The 15369-nt window shown below is 43.8% G+C and overlaps 1 non-coding gene across 1 annotated transcript; it reads left to right on the top strand.

Annotated features, from left to right (window-relative positions):
- The first annotated feature begins 905 nt into the window (after positions 1-905).
- Positions 906-1014, top strand: LOC143384588 (U6 spliceosomal RNA). Its single transcript, XR_013089380.2, has one exon. It is a non-coding gene; the product is annotated as a U6 spliceosomal RNA (small nuclear RNA).
- Positions 1015-15369: the final 14355 nt, after the last annotated feature.

The raw sequence follows: 15369 nt of genomic DNA, 5'->3' as shown, positions 1-15369 counted from the left end.
TGCTTGCCTAGAATATGCAAGATCCTGGGTTCAATCCTACCACCACAAACAAAGAAAAATCTGTTAGATTGGCCTGCAACTCTAGACTCTAGAGCAGTCTAGAGAAAGAGGCAGGCAAAAACCTGAGCTGCTTCTTATCCTGCCAGGATGGAGTTTCCAGTATAGTGAGATGAGGGAGGGACACTGAGGAGGGGCAGGCCCTGGGTCTGACCACTCAGTCCCCCAGCTTGGTTTTATCCTCATTTTCCAGAGCAGGTAGCTGAGCCTGGGAGAGAGAGATAGTCAGTTTGACAGTAGATACAGGCTTGACACTGGCAGTGCAGCTCCAAGACTAGTGTGGCAAAGGTGTTCCCAGTACAGACTTGGTGCCTAAATGCCTGGGTTGAATCCTGCTTTTGTGTCTGCTAATTATAATCCTTTAAATGAGTCACTTAAACTCTCTCTGGACTCCTAATCTCCTCACCTTCCCAATGAGAATAATTATAGCATCTATCCCCTTGAATAGTTTGAAGAATTAGGTGAGACGCCTAAGTAAGCAGAGCAAACGGGAAGTGTGAAATAAACAGGAAGGGTTCCATATTGCACATTGCTCAGGGGTCAGGGTTTTCCCCTGAGCCAAGCCCTTGGACAGCAGGCCCCCTCCAACTCAACTAGCTGACTTTGAGAAGAGACTGCTGCTGTGCTCCAGGGTCAGCAGATTCCCTCTCATGGGATTCACCTTTGGACTTAGTTATTCAAGATTGATAGTGCTGGGGCTGGGGATGTGGCTCAAGCAGTAGCGCGCTTGCCTGGCATGCGTGCCGCCCAGGTTCGATTCTCAGCACCACATACAAACAAAGATGTTGTGTCTGCCGAAAACTAACTAAATAAATAAATAAAAATATTAAAAAATAATAATAATGACAGTGCTGGCTTTGGCAGCACATATAGTAAATTTGGAACGATAGTTAGATTAGTTAGCATGGCTCCTACATAGGATGACACGTATTCCATTAAAAAAGGAAAAAAAAAATTGGGGGCTGGGGTTGTGGCTCAGAGGTAGAGCACTCGGATAGCATGTGTGAGGCACTGGGTTCAGTCCTCATCACCACATAAAAATAAAATAAAGATATTGTGTCCACCTATAATAAAAAAAAAAAAAAAAAAAAAAAAAAAAAAAAAAAAAAAAGTTAGGCGTGGTGGCGCTGGTTTGTGATCCCAGCAAACCCAGAGGCAAGGCAAGAAGATTCAAAGTTCAAGGGCAGCCTCGGCAACTTACTGAGATGACCCTGTCACAAAATGAAAAATAATAAAAGGAGCCTGGGAATGTGGTTCATTGGTAGAGTGCTCCTAGGTTCAATCCCCCGTACAGCCCCCCCACTCAAAAAAAAAAAAAAATTAAGGCTGCAGAATAACTGTCAAGGTCCCAAAGACCTATGACTTTCTGCTCCCACTTCCAAACAAAGAAGGTTCCACCCCTTCTCTCAGACTCAGGGAAATCTGGCCAACAAAGATGCTGTCCATTCAGGATGGAGAGTTAAAGCCCTCCCAAAAGCCAGCCCTCTCCGGGCTTAGCAACCAATGAAATCGGTCCCTTCCAAGTTCAGCCCCTCCCCCCTGAGAGTTAGGTTGTTTCTTCGTGGTAGAGCACTTGCCTAACAGGATCAGGGTCCTGGGTTCCATTCCAGGGCCACGGCCCCACCCCAACCCCTGCACACACACATTAAATAATAATAATAAAAGAATGAGAAAACTGGAGACAACTCTCCACATTTATTTATTTATTTTGGTACTAGGGGTTGAACTCAGGGGGCACTTGGTCACTGAGCCACATCCCCAGTCCTATTTTGTACTTAATTTAGAGACAGTATTTTACTGAGTTGCTTAGCACCTCGCCATTGCTGAGGCTGGCTTTGAACGCGCGATCCTCCCGTCTCAGCCTCCTGAGCCGCTGGGATTACAGGCGTGTGCCACCGCGCTTGGCGATCCACTTTCATTTTTTAATAATTAAAATGTTGATATTATTATTTTGGGGACTGGGAATAGAACCCGGAGTACATACTCCCTCCTTTTCTATTTTTGGGACAGGGCCTTGCTAAATTGCTAAAGCTAGTCTTGAATTTGCACTCCTGCCTCAGCCTCCTGAATCTCTGGGATTACAGGAGTGTGCCACAGTACCAGATTCGCAATTCTTTTTTGCTGAAATATCTGGAATAGGCAAATATATGGAGAGAAAGCAGATTAATGGTTGCCAGGGGCTGCGAAGGGTGAGGGTAGGATGAAAACTGGGCTTCTTGTAGCTGGGGTGAACATATTCTAAATGTACACAACCTTGTGAATATACTGCAAAACACTCAACTGACAACTTCACATGGGTAGATTGTATGGCATGTGAGATATATCACAGCAGAACTGGGCTTTGTTGTAGTTGTCAATGTTTTTTAGATTTTGTTTTGTTTGGGTTTTTTTTTTTTTTCCTTATTTATTTTTTGTTTTTGTCATTTTTTTTTTGCAGTGTTGGGGATTGAGTCCAGGGTTGCTCTATCACTGAGTTACACTCCCATCCCCTTTTATTTTTTATTCCAGATAGGGTCTTGCTAAATTGTTGAGGCTGGCTTCAAATTTGTAATTCTCACCCAGCAATGGTGTACACCTGTAATCCCAGGTTCATGAGGCTGAAGCAGAAGGATCGCAGGTTCAAAGCCAGCCTCAGACTAAGTAGAGGGGTGACTTTTTCAGTCTTATAACATCAACTGTCTTTCATTTGCTTTACCGACTGAAAAACCTAGAAACCTTTCTTCTGTGTACATAAACAATTGAAATAACAACAATAAAAATAATAATGGCTGTCATTTCTATAATACTCATTATGTGTTAGGCATTATGCTCCAAGCACTTTAACTTTGTATTAATGCCTATACCTCCAAGAGAAAGATTATTCTGTTTCCACTTGAGGAAACTGAGAGGTGACCTGATTTTCCACAGGCACTGAGTGACAGAGCTAGGGCAAATCTACCTTGGGCCACATACTGTGTTGAGCACCAACAACACAGAAATCCATCCTGAAAGATACCATTTTCCCTGCTGTCTGCAAAGAACTCAAGCAACCTAGGGCTAATGTGACCAACTGAACCCATTTGGCTAATACCAAGGGTTCCCATGCTGTAAATCCCAGGTAAACAGGGACAACATTAGAGCCAGTAAGCATCCACTGGTTGACCATCAGTTGACCATGTGTGCTCACCTTATGCCTGTGTGGGTGGAAGGACTGTGACTAAAACTTCCCAGGTTTTATAGGAGAGGAGGGTGGAGCTGGCCTGGCTGGGGCCAGGCTGGAGCCATGCTGAGGCAGGTGGCAGGAGCTTCCTTCCAGAATAAGAAGATAAAGCGTGGACAATTAAGCCTGGGCAAAGGGCAAGGTTTCCAATGCAGGCCTAGAAAACTCCAGTCTAACTCAAGGATGAGGGGCCCATTATTTTCCAGAGTCTCTCTAACTTAAAGACCACAATCACTTATTCACTTACATTTTCATTGACTCAGTGAATGCTGAGCACATACCAGGTGCTTAGTTGCTGAGGGAGGCACCACCCTGCCCTCAAGGAGTTTATGATCTGGTTGAATAAGCAGGCAAGGGATTTACAACCCAGGGATTTGCATTCCATGGCAATTATCAAGAATGATATTAACAATAATTAACAGCTGGTAGAGCCCAGGCACCAGTCCAGACAGAATGAACACCAACCATGAGCATCAGGACAGGGTCCCAGGCCCCTGGCAGTGTCTGGCTTTACCCTTTTGGTTGCTGGATAGTGGGGAGGTGGGGGCTGTGGGAGAAGCAGGGGCTGTGGGGGGACCTTGAGGGACTCCAGGAAGCAGCTGCTTACCAATGATATGGAAAGATTTAATAGAATATTCTAGCAACTAGGATAGCCATATCAGTGGTTCTGGTTGAGGACTAGACCTGGTGATGAGTGATTTGTGATTAACCAGGAGGTATGATGGGGAGGCACAAGGGAATCAGGTAGGAGACTGAGGTAGGAGAATCACCAGTTCAGCAACTTGGTGAGACACTGTTTCCAAATAAAATATTTTAAAAAAGGCTGGGGATGTGGTTCAGTTAAGTGCCCCTGGGTTCAATCCCCAGTCGAAAGAAAGAAGGAAGGAAGGAAGGAAGGAAAGAAAGAAAGAAAGAAACTAAGTTGAGTTTAACCAAAGGTTCCTGGCAAAGGTCACCACTTGGGCAAAAAGCCCAGAAGGGAGGAGCATTCAGTCTATCTGGAGAAGAGATCATGCATAAGAGGCAGGTAAGGACCAAGCAGGGGTGGGAACTCTGTTATCAGAGTCAGTAGCTTGCACTGTGTCCTGAAATCAATAGGGAGCCCTTGCAGGATTTCATTTTATTTATTTATTTTTTTTTGGTGCAGGAATGAAACCCAGGACCTCACATAGGCTCAGCACATATTCTACCACTGAGCTACACTCCATCCCTATTGCAAGAGAGTCACTTGACTGAGACTGCAAATCCCCCCAGAGGGACACCAAAGGGTCAATTTTTTCAAAGCAAGAACCTAGGCTCAGAGAGGTTAAAACATCTGCCAGTTGTCACACAGTGAAATAGACATGGGGTAAATGGAATAAGTGGGGGTAAATTCACTTCTAGTTCACCATTTCTATTGGACATGTGCAACAAAAGTTGCCCTTCTATGTATGGAGCCTTAAAATTTGCAAAGCATGGTACAGATTACGAATTTCTTTCCCATATGCTATTTGATTTCCCAGCACAACACCATTTCAGGGAGCAATGCCATTCCCTTTACACAGCTGAAGCGGCTGAAATACAGAGCAGTTTCAAGACCTACTACATAGTTAAATCTCTATTGAAATCCAAGTCTTAAAACTCCTGGTCCAATGTTCTCTCCTCTCCGTATGTTGGCATTGTGGACTCATTGCTTTGGGTTATAAATGTCAAGAAACACAAGTGCCTACACAGAAAGAAAGGAGGGGTGTAATTTGGGGCTTAAGTACCAAAACGTCCAGAGAGAGATGAACTTCCCACATAGATGACTCCAGGTAGTCAAGTGATGTCATCAGGGATCTGTCTTTGCTTTCCTCTAATCTAACTTCACTCTTGGATTCTCTTAGCAAGGCAAATACAGGCACCTAACTACCGGTTAAGCAATCCCAGGCCTAGGGAACTATACCTTGTGTGTGTGTGTGTGTGTGTGTGTATGTGTGTGTGGGTGTGTGTGCTGCTGGGGATTGAACCCAGGGCTTTGTGCATGGGATGCAAACACTCTACCAAATGAGCTATATCCCTAGTCCCTTATATCTATTTCCTGCCCGCCACCCCCGCCCCCACTGCACCATGGTGCTGAGTACTCTACCATGGAGTAAGTACATTTGTAGACCCAGGAACTACACTTTTTGAATGGGTATAGCCAAAGTCTTAGGTTTCTTTTCTTTCTTTCTTTCTTTCTTTCTTTCTTTCTTTCTTTCTTTCTTTCTTTCTTTCTTTCCTTCCTTCCTTCCTTCCTTCCTTCCTTCCTTCCTTCTTCCTTCCTTCCTTTCTTTCTTCTTGGGATTGAACCCAGGGTTGCTACTGAGCCACCCCAGCCCTTTTTTAATATTGTATTTTGAGACAGGGTTTTGCTAAGTCCCTAGCGCCTCCCTATATTGCCAAGGTTTGTCTCAAACTTGTAATCTTCCTGCCTCAGCCTCCCAAGTCACTGGAATTACAGGCATACACCACACTTTTTGGCATACAGCTCGTCAAGTTTTGATGGACACATGGCAGTTATCTGTGCACTCCTATTATAAGATGCAGAATATTTGTTTCATACCAAATTCCCTGTGCCCTTAGAGGTAACTATACCACCCAGGCTCTTCTGAACCTTTCTCTGTCTCCATAGATTTTTCTTTTCTGGACCGTCATATGAATGAAACCACACAGTATATAGGCCCATGGTTTCTTCCACTTAGCAAAATGCTTTGGAGATGCCTCCATATCATATCTGTAGTGATAGTTTATTCTTTCTGGCTTAATAGAGTATTCCATTTTGTGAACATACCAAAAATTGTGTAATTGTTTATCCATTTAGTACCTAAGGGGTTTGGGGATATTTCCAGTTTGGGGCTATTATGAATAAAGCTACTTAGAAACATTCATGTTTTTGTTTTTGGGTACCAGGGATTGAACTTAGGGGCACTTAACCATTGAGCCACATCCCCAGTCCTATTTTGTATTTTATTTAGAGATAGAGTCTCACTGAATTGCTTAGCACCTCGCCGTTGCTGAGTCTGGCTTTGAACTTGCAATTCTCCTGCCTCAGCCTCCAGAGCCACTGGAATTACAGGTGGGCGCTACCACGGCTGAGTCATTCTTGAGTCTCTTATGAACATTTCTTTCATTCTTCTAGGAAACTACCTAGGAGTAGAATTGCTGAATCATAGGGTTAGCATACGTGTATAAGAGATTACCAAACTGCTTTTCAAAGTGGCCATATCCTTTTCATAATGCCATCAGTAATGTCTGAGAGTTCCCATTTGCCAGTATTTGGCTACATGGTCAGTCTTTTCAATTGTGTCCATTCTAGTATAGTAGTATCTCATTGTGGTCTTAATTTGCATTTATCTAATAACTAATACATATGCCTCCCCACCTTCTTTCAGTGCTAGAGAGTGAATCCAGGGCTCACACTTGATAGGCAAATGCTCTACCTCTGAGTCACATGCCCAGCCCTTTCTCTCTTTATTTGAAAAAAAAATTATATATATATATATATATATATATATATATATATATATATATATATATAATATCCACAATTGAGGGGAGGGGAGGGGTAGGGGGGAAAGGAAGGACAGCAGAATAAACTAGACATTATTATTGCTGTGAGTATATACGTGACTGCATAATCAATGTGATTCTGCAACCTGTACACTCAGAAAAATGAGAACTTATACCCCATCTGATTCAAATGTATGATATGTCAAGATCATTGTACTGTCATGTGTAACTAATTAAACAAATTAAAAAAATAATGGGGAAAAATAAATAAATTATCCACAATAGAAAAAAAATTAAATGCAGGGATAAGCAAATAGAATAAAAATAAAAAAGAAAGTCACCTGTTACTTCAGAGATAACCACAATTGACATTTTGAGGGCTCAGGATGTGGCTTAGTGGTAGAGCATCTATGAGGCCCTGAGTTTGATTCCCAGAACTGGGGGGCAGGGGGAATGACATTTTGAGCTTTTTTTTTTTTTTTTTTTTTGAGGGGCAGGGTGTTGGGATTGAACTCGGACCCTGGTGGGAAGTAGGCAAGCACTCTACCACTGAGCTATACCTCCAACCCCTATATCCAACCTTGTTTTTTTCAGAAAAAACTATAATTACATTTTAGTTATTGGCATAGATAATACATGCACCTGGTACAAAGTTTGGAAAGAGCAAAACAGTAAGTTTTGTACAGGTCTGTTCATTCAATTGCCAAAATGAAGAAGTCTACGCCTAGGGCAGCAGAGGATCTGGATTAGCAGTGTTTCTTTGACCTGAGGCTGTAAGTATGAACTGGTGGGATTCCAGTAAAATTGAGCATTCACAAATCCTACACCCCAGGGCTTTCATTTAATCAGAGAAAACACCAGACACACAGATAGCAGGAATTCTGTACAAGAATGTTTATAAATGCTTTACTTGTAAGAGCAAAAATCTGGAGAAACCCAAGGTCCATTGATGGGAGAAAGGATAACAAATAAAACCCTCCAGGGTGTTCATACAGAGGATTAAAACAGAGCAATCCAAAAAAAGTGAATCTACTGTAGCTATACACACAGCATGAATGAATCTGAGTAATATCATGTTGAATGGGACATTCCAAACTGTACTTTTTTCTCTTCTTTCTTAGTGCTGGGGATTGATCCCTGACCTCATGCATGCTAAGCATGTGCTCTACCACTGAGTTGCATCCTCATCTCTATTACTTTTTTTTTCTTTTTAATAAAGATTGGGAACAACTAAAAGTAAACCGTGGTATATTTAAACCATATGTATTTACATGTTAAGCTATATAAAAGAAGCAAGGGAAGGAAAAACACAATCATCCAAAGACTGGTTAGCTTTAGGGGATACAGGGAAAGATTTCGTAGGTAGATGTAAGATGTCATTATTTTGGGCTGGGATTATGGCTCAGCGGTAGAGCGCTCACCTAGCTCCGGTGAGACCCGGGTTCGATTCTCAGCACCACATAAAAATAAAGGCATTGTGTTGTGTCCATCTACACCTAAAATAAATAAATATAAATATAAATAAATAAATAAATATATATATATATATATATATATATATATATATATATATATATATATATATAAAAACAAACAAACAACAACAAAAAAAGATGTCATTATTTTTATTGTTTGAGTTCAATGGACAGGTAAAAATGAGTACAGAATTAAAAGAGTTAAAAATAGCTAGGTCCGTGTGATGGTGGGTGTTTATAATCCCAAGCATTTGAGATACTGAAGCAGGGTGTTAAGGTTTGGATGTGAGGTGTCCCCCAAAAGCTAATGGTTGAGACAGCGCAAGAAGGTTCAGAGGAGAAATGATTGGGTTGAAGAGTCTTAACCTAATCAGGCCAGGATTAACTAAATGGTGACTTAAGTGTCAGGGTGTGGCTGGAGGAGGTGGGGCTTGGGGGCGTAGCTTTGGGATGTATATATGTATCTGGCAGAAGGAGTCTCTTTCTCTGCTTCCAGATCACCATGCTGTGAGCCACCCTCTCCCTCCATGATGTTCTGTCTCACCTCAAGCCCCAAGGACTGGAGCCAACCTTCTATGAACTAAGACCTCTGAAACCGTGAGCCCTCAAATAAACCCTTTCTCTTCTCCAATTGTGTTGGCCAGGTCCTTTAGTCACAGCAGTGAAAAAGCTGACTAAAAAACATGGGGATCCCAAGTTTGAGGACTGCCTTAGCAACTTAGTGAGGCCCTGTCTCAAAAAATAAAGAGTGATAGAGTGCTTACCTGGAGTGTTTAAAAAGAAATCCATAAAGTATAGCTTTTCAAACAGAGGAAAAGTAGCCATTAATAATCCTATATAGCTCAGTTGGTAGAGTGCTTGCCTTGCATGCACAAGGCCCTGGGTTTGATCCCTAGCACCAAAAAAAACCAAAAAATTGCTATTGGGAGTCACACTTGGTGGTGCATGCCTGTAATTCCAGCGACTTGGTGGCTGAGACAGGAGGATTGCAAGTTCAAAGCCAGCCTCAGCAATTTAGCGAGGTACTTAGCAACTCAGAGAGACCCTGTCTCAAAATAAAATACAAAAAAGGGCTGAGGATTTGGCTCAGTTGTTAAGCACCCCTGGGTTCAATCACTGGTATCAGAAAAAAATGCTATCGAGGAGCTGGGGTTGTAGCTCAGTGGTAGAGCGCTTGCCTCGCAACTGTCAGGCACTGGGCTTGATCCTCAGCACCACATACATACATATATACATACATACATACATAAATGTAAATATATATTCTTTTATTAAAACAATTTAAAAATTTAAAACACTGTTACCGGGGGCCAGGCTCCCACCCCTGAGGTGGAGGATCTCCATTTCAAAGCCAGACTCAGCAATTTAGTGAGGCCCTAAGCAACTCAGCAAGACCCTGTCTCTAAATAAAATATAAAAAAGGGTTGTGGCTCAGTGGTTAAGCTTCCTTGGGTTCAGTCCCTGATACCAAAGGCAGGCAAAATGCTATTAGGGGACTTGGTAGACTGCCCCTGAGCTAAATACCCAATACCACAAAAAATTAATTGGTTGATTGATTAATTAATTCCTTTTTTTTTTTTCTTGTGGTGCTGGGGATTGAAGCCATGGCCTTGTGCATGCAAGGCAAGTGCTCCACCAACTGAGCTCCACCATTTATCCCCAGCCCATTAATTGCTTTTTTGATTAATTAATTAATTAATTATAATTAGGTATATATGATAGCAGAATGTATTTTGATTCATGTGCACAATTGCAGCACCACTTTTCATTTCTCTGGTTGTTCAGGATGTATTGTCACACTGTATGTGCAGTCATACATGTACCTAGGGTAATGATGTCCATGTCCATCTCATTCCACCATCTTTCCTGCCCCCACTTCCCTTCCCCACTCCACTCTCCCCTTTGCCCCATCAAAGATCCTCCATTTTTCCCATGCCCCCCCCCATTATGGATTAACATCCACTTATCAGACAGAACATTCAGCCTTTGGTTTCTTGGGATTTGCTTACTTCTCTTAGTGTGATATTCTCCAACTCCATCTAATTAATTCCTTTTTTTTAAGAAGATTTTTTGAATTATAGATGGACAGAATGCCTTTATTTTCTTTGTTTATGTTTATGTGGTGCTAAGGATCGAACCCAGTGCTTCACACGTGCTAGGCAAGCGCTCTGCCACCAGCCCCCAATTAATTCTTTTTCGATGGATCTTTATTTTCCCCCTAGTCTTAAGGAATTCCTTCATATATACAGCTTTGGGATTTATTTGGAGAGGTCTTTAGTATACATTTCTCCAATTGGTGTTAGTGGGTCAAAGATGAGAGGCCTGTTTCAGAGTTTTGAGCCTTCTATTGTGCTCATCAGCAAGGACAGAGGTGGCCCTCTCTGAGAGCTCTGGCATTCAGCCTGATCCTGTTAAGTCCTTTGTCTCTAAAGCAGCCTCAGAGGTTATTCACTCAGCAAAGCAATGCTAACCATTCCCAGGACCTCCCCATGGAGCTGCAGGAAATGGGCATCTTCTCAGGCAGAAAAGAACAAACAGTCTTTATTAAAATGTTATTCACCAAGAGCGCTTTATTAGTACAGACCTCAGCTTTGCTCTTGAGCAATTCCCTGCAGACTGGCATGGGACTGTGTCTCCTGGGGGAAAATGAACAGGAGTCCACAGATGGACCAGGGCTATTGGGGTGTGGTGGAGGGCATTGGCTCTAATTCCCTTCACCCAGTGATGCAGTTCAGATTGTGCAGGTGAGGGCTAGACTCCAGTCCTTTTTCCTCCACTTCCCGGCTGTGTGACTGATCAAGTTTAAAACTGCTCTGGCTTCAGTTTACCCTTCCATCAAATATGGCTAATATCACCCTCCTCAAGGATTGTCCTGATGCTTAAATGAGTTAGGACATGTTGAGTGCTCAAAATGTACCTGGTATCCTGAGAATTCTCCATACCCATCATTATTGCTAAGTGCTTTCCTAGGACTAGATCCATAGCTCCTGCCACCAAGAGACTATTCTTAAACTGGTCCTGACTGGGAGATGAATAGTTAAAGAGGCAAGCATACCATGTGGCATGATTACTACCTTAATGAAGGTGCTAGGGACACTTTCTTGAAGAGATTGTGAGTCCACAAGACTTCTGGAAGAAGTGACATGGTGGCCAGAACTGAGTTATTTGTAGATTAGAGTAAAGTAGCTTTGGGAGACCAGACTTTACCTCCACCCTCCCTATTTTTTGCTGTGCTGGGGATTGAACTGGAACCTCATACGTGGCAGGCAAGCACTCTACCACAGAGCAACATCTCCAGTCCTGTTAACTGCCTTTACTGGAAATATGACTATGAGATTTGAGAAAGTCTTCAGTGTCAGACTTTAATTCTCAGCACCTGTGTGGGTCCCAGGTACCATGCTTGATGGGGTGAGAGTGGGTGCTGAAATTACCTTAAGACTAATGAGGGAGATGTACATAAAATACACAAGAAGCAGGCCCTGATGAGACCTGCAGAATATCCAGGAGCAACTAACTCTGGCAGACCCAGGACTGAGGAAGCCTTTGCACAGGAAATGTACAAGAAGCGATTTAGCTGTGGGGAGCAACAGGGTGGACAGGAAAGACATCCCAGCTGGGGAACCACATGGGCAAAAGCCAGGCGGAAGCAAAACCTGTATTCCAGACAGGGAGACTGTCCAGTGGGGCCTGTACCTGGGAGAGGGACGGGTAGCCCGGAGGGGAGGTGCTTAAGTCAACTAGGGCTCAAATTAGAAGGACTTCTGATGACCGGTTGTTTGGACTTTATCTAGTAGGGCATGGGAATGGAACAGAAGTGTTTGAGAAAAGGGTTCCAATGAGATCTGTGTCTCAGAGGTCACTCTGGCACAGATAGGGAGGAGTCCTTGAGGAGGATCTTTGGGTAGGACTCCTGTGGGGGCAGGAGCATAGATGGAGGCCCCTGCATTCATCTTGATGAGGAATCTGGGGTCTGGCCTGGCCCAGGGGAGGTGCTCATGGAGCTAAGGGGTAGAGAGTTTGTAGCAGACCAGAAACAAACCTTGGTATTATTCCCTACTGCCTCATGAGTCAAGATGTCTAATATTACTGGAAAAATAAACCTGTTCCTGACATCAGCCAGTGGGAGCAAGAGTAACTTGATATGCTGGTTGGTTAGGGTTAGCCTCTGCCCCTGCCCCCCCCTTTTTTTTTATATTTATTTTTTAGTTATTGGCGGACACAACATTTTTGTTTGTATGTGGTGCTGAGAATCGAACCCGGGCCACACGCATGCCAGGCGAGCGCGCTACCACTTGAGCCACATCCCCAGCACCCCCCTGCCCCCTTTTTTGAAGGTCAACTGAATTATTAGAGGGAGGTGAAAAGAGGGACATATATAAAAGTGAAATCACTTAGTTTTATTGTTTTTCCTTAGCAGAAAAAATACGTGAAATAAATCGACATCTAAAAATGTTTTTTCAAGCCAGGTGTGGTGATGCTCACCTGTAATCTCAGTAGTTTGGGAGATTGAAGCAAGAGGTCACAAGTTCAAAGCCAGTCTCAGCAATTTATGGAGGCCCTTAAGCAACTTAGCAAGACGATGTCTCAAAATAAAATATAAAAACAGGGTTGGGGATGTGGCTCAGTGTGTGTATCTGTGTGTGTGTCTGTGTGTGTGTATACATACACACACACACACAGACACACACACACACACAAATGTTTTTCAAGTTGGGCATAGTGGTGAGTGCCTATAATCCCAAATATGTGGAAGGTTGAGGCTAGAAGATTTTAAGTCCCAGGCCAGCCTGGGAAATTTAATGAAATGAAATTTATAAAAATGGGATCCACTAGGGATGTTGTTCAGTGGTAAGAGTGCACTGGGTTCAACCCCCAGTACCACAAAGAAAATAAAAAGTTTGCCAAGGATGATAAAGTGTTATGGACCAAAAGCAGTCTTGACTTCCTTTCCATACAGTCTGAGGGAGGGAGGGACAGGAGGGACCCAAGGGAGATCATGGGGGCTGGAAGGGAAGTGGGTCAAGCTGTTCATGGAGAACGGAGGTGGCTGGGAGGGAGACTGTGGCCCAGAGCAAAGGGGGCTGCTTAGGGGCTGGGGTTGTGGCTCAGTGGTAGAGTGCTTGCCTAGCATGTGTGAGGCACTGGGTTCGATTCTCAGCACCACATATAAACAAATAAAATAAAGGTACATCAACAACTAAAAAAAAATATTTAAAAGGTGGAGGCACTGCTTAAAAATCTTGGAGCCCGTTCAGTGGTGCAGACCTGGAATCCCAGCTACTTGAGAGGCTGGGGAAGAAGTCTCACAAGTTCAAGCCAGTCTCAGCAACTTAGTGAGATCATGTCTCAAAAGTAAAAATAGAAAGAACTGAAGATGGGTCATCCCACGTTTAATCCTTAGTACCACAAAAGATTAAAAAAAGAGGACTTTGGAACTGGGCAGTTCCAGGTTCAAATCTTAGCTGAGTAGCTGAATCCCTGCACCCTTCTTAGCCTCAGTTTCCTTGTCTGTCAGAGGGGGTCATAAGGTCCTTTCCATGCAGCTCAGTTAAGTTATTGGATCTGCAGCTTAGAAAGATCAGGTGACTCTAGCAACCTGATTGGAGTTGATAAAAGAAAGTGTCCTGCAGGCCACCTGGCGCTGAGAAAGCTCTTCAACCAAGGAGGCTGATATGCTCATCATTATTATTGTTACCATGATTATAATTGTAGAGATGATTATTTCAGTTTGAAATTCTTTTTTTTTTTTTAAGAGAGAGAGAGAGAGAAAGAACCTTTTCAATATTCATTTTCTAGTTCTCGTCGGACACAACATCTTTGTTTGTATGTGGTGCTGAGGATCGAACCTGGGCCGCACACATGCCAGGCGAGCGCACCACCGCTTGAGCCACATCCCCAGCCCAGTTTGAAATTCTGATTGGCACTTGTCACAGCTCGACAGCTGGTCTCTGGTCTCACTGAAAGCTTTCTGGACTCCGTACTTCCTGGGATTGTGTAGGTGGAGAGTAGCCCTTGGCGCTTGGGCAATGGATGGGCCTAGTTGCCCTGGCCTGCTTCCTCCATCTCCAAGCTTTGTCCCTGTGGGGCCTGAGCCAGGAGAAGCCACCAGGCAACCTTGTTCCCCCTATTCCAATATCTGACCCCACAGATATTGGAATACATACCTGACATACCATGGTCCCTGCTGCTGTCTTCATTGGTCTGTGCCTGTGGTCAGGCCTCACTCCTCAGCTTTTACTTCTCTCCCTGGGAAGCCAACCCCAGAGGGAGAAGGGGTGTGTGAAATAAGGATGTGGGTTCCCTGGAACCATACTTCTCCTTCATTCTTCCTGTTCCTTCCTCTGGGGCTGGTGGCAACTTCCCTCTCCCATCTCTAGTGTGAAACTTCAAAAAGTCTGGAGGAAGCTGGCACCAGTGTCACTTCCTTCCAGAGTGACCTGGCTATTGTGCAGCACAGTCCTCTAACACCTGGCACCTGCAGAGAACTTTGCTGCATTCCAAGGCCTCTGCTTACACATCCCTCAGAAGCCTCAAAATGTTCAAAATCAAACCCTTCATTACCCATCTCTAACCTGCTCCTCTTTCTACCTTTCAGTAATGGCATTGTCATTGTCAGCCCAGCTGCCCAGGCAGAAACCTGAATTCCTTGTCCTTAACTCTTTCTTATCCACTGCCATATTGGTCAGCCACAGAATCCTCCCAGACATCCTCCAATCTACCCATCTCTGTCCACTCCCTTCCCCTCTTCATCCCAGCCACCATCACCCAACTGGGTTGACTGCAATGGCTTCTGTGCTGCTTAATTCCCTCCCCATCCCACTCCAGTATTCCTCCCTCTTGCCCTGCTCTGTGTGCTAGGTGCTAGGATGCTGACCACTGAGGATAGTACTCTCGTTTGCACCTTCTTCTGTCTTTTTTTTTTTTTTTTTTTTGGTACCTGGGACTGAACTCGGGGGCACTCAACCACTGAGCCACATCTCCAGCCCTATTTTGTATTTTATTTAGAGACAGGGTCTCACTGAGTTGCTTAGCGCCTCACCATTGCTGAGGCTGGCTTTGAACTCCTGTCTCAACTTCCTGAGCCTCTGGGATTACAGGCTTGCACCACCACACCGAACTGCATTCTGG

Source organism: Callospermophilus lateralis, chromosome 18, assembly GCF_048772815.1.
Source record: "Callospermophilus lateralis isolate mCalLat2 chromosome 18, mCalLat2.hap1, whole genome shotgun sequence".
In the NCBI taxonomy this organism is placed as follows: domain Eukaryota; kingdom Metazoa; phylum Chordata; class Mammalia; order Rodentia; family Sciuridae; genus Callospermophilus; species Callospermophilus lateralis.
The sequence above is the reverse complement of the archived record's forward strand: the minus strand, read 5'-3'. Positions and strand labels throughout refer to the sequence as shown.